The sequence below is a fragment of the Dipodomys spectabilis genome, unplaced genomic scaffold, assembly GCF_019054845.1.
Source record: "Dipodomys spectabilis isolate Male_0828 unplaced genomic scaffold, ASM1905484v1 ptg000084l, whole genome shotgun sequence".
NCBI classification, from domain to species: Eukaryota; Metazoa; Chordata; class Mammalia; order Rodentia; family Heteromyidae; genus Dipodomys; species Dipodomys spectabilis.
Window position 1 is genome coordinate 537845 of NW_024870761.1, and position 4656 is coordinate 542500.

Below are 4656 nucleotides of genomic sequence, written 5' to 3' on the forward strand. Positions count from 1 at the left end.
TGCTCAGAGAAGTTACACCTTCTGACAAAAGGACTGTATGTGTGTCACACACATGGGGGCACACACACTCTGTTTGCCCGGAGTGCTGTGTAGCTTACCATGTCCAGTTATAGTTTAGGTCTAGCATCAACATAGGAGGGAAAACACGTGCCGTGCCGTTGGTCGGTCGGTCGGTCGGTAGGTCGGTCTGTCTTTCCACCGGTCTGTCTTCCCCTGGCATCACCTGTTCTAGGTCCTTCTCCGCCGCCGGCAGCCCCCCCCTCCCCCCCGCGCGCTCCTAGTCCATCGATCTACTTCCCTGTAACTGATATAATCTTATTCTTATTCTTTGGGGAACAGATGAATAAACTTTTACCTTGTGGATATTGTACACACACCGTAACGTGTGTGTGTGTGTGTGTGTGTGTGTTGACGGAATAGAGTGTTTGCCATGCCTGATTCCCTGGCTCTGCCTCTCTACCCGTCTGTGATGCGATGTGTGTGCTGGGGCACTTGCGCCTGCGTATGTTCCCAGTGCGAACTCCAAAGAGAAGTACGCCCGCCGGGCCTGTGGGTTCTAACCGTGCTTCGCCCCCGGGAGATAGGATCGCCCCTTTGATGCCTCCACTCTGTTTGGGCCGGGGCCCCTCGTCTCTCCCTGTCTTTCCTCCTAGGGTTCCCTACCTGCCCTCCCCCCAGCCCCGCACACACACACTGTGCACCGCCATGCTCAGGTCCAGGTCCTCCACCACAGGCATGTGAGTGATGATGCCTCTACCCTCCAACGCCTGTGTGTAGGGTTTAGATTCATCGCCTCATGCCCCGAATCCTGCTTCAGAGAGAGTGGCAGAGCCTATTAGAAAAGGCTAGCTGTCTGGACAGGCTAGAGTACGAACTGGTGAGAAGGTCGTTCCGTCCGGTGTGGTGCCCGGGGATAAGCGACACACGGGTGCCACCTCCCCTTCCTTCCCCACCCAGCCAGTGGCTCTCGTTTGGCTTTCCTGTCATTCAGTGATGGATGAGTGGACTCACGCTTCCCATTGCACTGTCACCATGGTTTTCCAGACCTGTGTGTGTGACGTACCTACTCTCTGTGTGTTAGAAGAAACCTCTCTCTGGTCTTCCCCCTGCCCTTTCCCTGCCTGTGAGGGGTGGCGAGTGGGGGCGGGGGGAGGGAGTGTGTTGTGGGGAGGGCGAGCGGCGGACTTTCACAAGTGAGCGGGGTGCCTCCCGAGGGCTCCTCTCTTGCTGGAGCCGACCCATCTTTGGGAGTTTTTTTTTTTTCCTTTCTGGTTTCCACCTGGGGGAAAAAGAAAACAAAACGTACAAACAACCCCCCCCCCAAAAAAAAAAAAAAGACGGGCAGGCAGATGGTGGGACCGGGGCGGCTGTTCTGTCGGACTTTGCGCCCGCAGGCGAGCGCGGGGTAGGGCCATGCATTGCCGCTCTCTCTTCCGTGTCCGGTCTGTGCAGGGGTGGCAGCTTTGTCGGGTCGACCAGTAGTTTTGTCTGGGCCCGAGGCCTTGTCCTCCTCCCCTCCCTGGACTCTGGTCTTTGAGGGCGATAAAAGGAGAGTACGAGGGACGTCTCGGGAGTCGGGGGAGAGGGTCCCTGGGTGAGCGGATAGGCCCGGACTCGGACCCCCCCCTCCCCGGAGTCACCTCCGAGTGAGCGCTTGGCGCATGCCGGGTGCGAGGGCCTGGGTCGCCGGCCCTGTGTGGCCTTCCTCCATGGCCCCGGCGGCCGGAGGACAGACCTCTCCGGCGGGAGGAGCCTTGGGCATGGCCGAGGCGAGCCTCGGGGCCAGGACCTACCTACCATCTGCGGGGACTTGCCCGGTGGGCCCTGCGTAGGGGAAAACTCGAGGCGGAGGGAGCACCCCGGGAGTCGGGGACCCGAGCCCGGGAGTCCCGGGTGTGTGCGTGCTGGCTCTGTTGGGGACGTGTTGGGGACCTGGTTTTGGCATGGTGACGTGAGGATTTTGTACCTGCAGGAGGGTGCTGGCATGCTGTGTCCCAGTGGCTGTCAGCAGGTCTTTGGGGGCTCTCTCGGATGCTGTGTGCCAGGCCTTTCCCGTCTCTTCCCGGTCCGGGTCCCCCTGTCCTTCCCCCCGCACCCTGGGCTCCCGCTGCCCTGAGCAGGCCCTGTGCCCCTGTGGTGGCTCGTGGGTGTGGTGGTGGTTGGTTGGTGGTTGGCGGCTGAGTGAGTCCCGTCGTCCTTGATCTCTCCCCCGCTCCCGGTGCCGGATTCTGGCCCTTGCCTCGGCACGCCGAGGAGGAGAGTGGTTGGTTGCCTGGGGTGCGTAGGTAGGCCCGCGAGGTGTGCTTCCCTCGCCGTGGCTGGCTTGAGGAGGAAAAGGGGGGGGGGGGCGAGTCCTGCCTTGCCTGTGCATGTGCGGCATCCCCGTTCTGCAGTTGGGCACGCCCGACCTCCGTGGCTCCTTTTTTTTTTCTTTCTCCTATTGCCCCTAGCTCTCCAACTCCCCTGACCTGCCGCTTCCCGATGGCAGGCCTGGTCGGCCGCTGAGCTGCACTACTCCCAAGCGCTGTCCGTGGCTTTTTTTTTCTTTTTTTTCTTTTCTCCCTTTCTAGCTTCTTCGGTCCTGTGCCCGGCAGAGGTGTCCTGGTTATCCCGAGTGCCAGGGACGTTTAAGCCCGTGGTATTTTTTCATTTCTTTTTTTCGTTTTTTTTTCTTTTTTCTTTTTACCCCGCTCGTTACTCACGAAAGGGTGTCTGTCCTGCTACGCTTTTATCCCAGGCTGTTGGCCCCTCTCAGGAGCTGAGCTTCCTGGGCCACCGCCTCCCGAGTGCCGTGTGGCTGTCTTCTCCACCCCCTCGGTGTGATTGATGTGGTGATGTTGCGATCTCCTTTGGGCCCGGGCCTAAGCTGCGCCAGGCGAGGGACGGACATTCATGGTGAATGGGAACACTCTTCTCGTTCTGCCTGTGGGCCCCTGCCCTCACCGTCCCACCGTGCCGGCGCCGGTGGTATGCGGGGAGGCAGGGGTGCGGCAACCGGGTCCGGCTGCGCTCTCCCTGCCCTCGCCGGGAGGTCCGGGACTTGTACACGCTGGATGAGGGGGTCGCCCTGATCTTGCTCCTCTCTTCCCGTGACTCCTTATCGGCACGGGGGTCGGCTCTCTCCGCAGAGAGGGAGGGTCGGTGCTCCGTGCTTGCCCATGCTGTGTGGTGTGAAAAGCCGCGCCTCGCGCTCTGCCCTCTTGCAGTGCTCCCGGAACGCTCCCGGTCGGTTCTCTCAGGTGTCAGGCTGAGTGGCTGTGTCGTTCCGGATCCTGGCATTGTCCGCTGCCTTGTGCCAGCCTGCTGCCCGTGGTGTGTCCCGGCCGTCCTTGGGTTCGTGGGGCTGGTGTGAGTGAGAAGTTACCGTTGAGGTTGACATCTCTGCTGGGGGGGTCGAGGCGGTTCCCCAGAGGAGCGCTCTTCCCTTGTTGCACTGGGTGGTGGCTTCCCAGCATGAGCTGCCGCCATGGTCCTGGCTTGTCTTCCCTGCCGTGTCACCTGGCTTTTATTGCACCGGGGGACCTTAGATGTTGCAGTGGGAGGCAAGCCGGGCCTGTGCGGGCTTTCCGCCCGTGTGCGAGACTTTGCTCTGGCCCCGCACGGCAAGGCCGACTGACCAGGGTTGGTGTTGCTGCTGCCGCAGAACCCCCCTGCCCCACCCCTCCCTGCCCCCGTGGTGGGAAGGATGGACGTCTCTGATGTGTGCTGGTCCCGTCGGGGTTGGGTGCGGGCCACCATCAGAGTGAGGAGAGGTTCTCTAGCGATCCTCGTTCGGGAAGCAGCGTGCGCTGCTGGGTTGGTGGGGGCCCGCACCCGATGGGCTCCCGCGGCCCTGCCACTCCCTGTCCCGCTTTTGAGCGTTAGTGGCTGCCCACGTCAGTAACTGTGTGCCTGCGCCTCCCCCCTCCGAGCTGGGGGAGGGTCCCGCGGGGCCTCTCCCTGGCCATCATCTGGTGTGGTGAGTGGAGGACGTTCCCGATCCGTCCCCGCCCCTGCCTCGCATGCAGTGTGTCGAGTGGCGGAGCCTGGAGCCCATGCCGGGCCACGATGCGAGGGCGTCTGGTGTGTGGCTTCCCGGCCTCGTGCTTGGGGTGCCGTGGGGTTTTTGGGGGGTCTCGTCCCCCTCCCCCTCCGGCCCCTGGCAACGCTGTTCCCGAGCGTCTGTGTGGGCCGCCGCCCGGTGGTGATGATGGTGCTGTGCGGGCGCTGGGCCCCGCGGTGTTCCGGGGCCGCTGTGCCCGTGGTGGTGTGCCGCTCAGGGGGGTTCTGGCCCTCCGGAGCTGAGGATCCCGGTGTGTGTGGGCCCTTGCTCATGCGGCCGAAAAAGAGGCGGTCGATGATGGGTGCTGTGCCCGGCAGTGTGGATAGATGCGGTGGGGCCCTGCTGGCGCAGGCGGCTCCGCGGGCGTTCACGGGGTCTTTGAGGTGTGTGCGAGCTGCCTGTTCCCTCTCGGGCCTCTTTTGGGGGTGCCCGCCGCTGCCACGGTGGGGGTTTCCGGTCCGCTGGTCGGCCGGCTCGGTGTCCCAGGCATTGCGCGGGACCGCCCCGGATTTGGGAGTGGTGAGGTCCCGCGTTCGTTTACCTGGCGTGCCGGCTGTGCCCGGAAAGGTCTCACCTCCCCGTTGGTCTGCGGCTGTGCCACTCGCCCGTGTGAG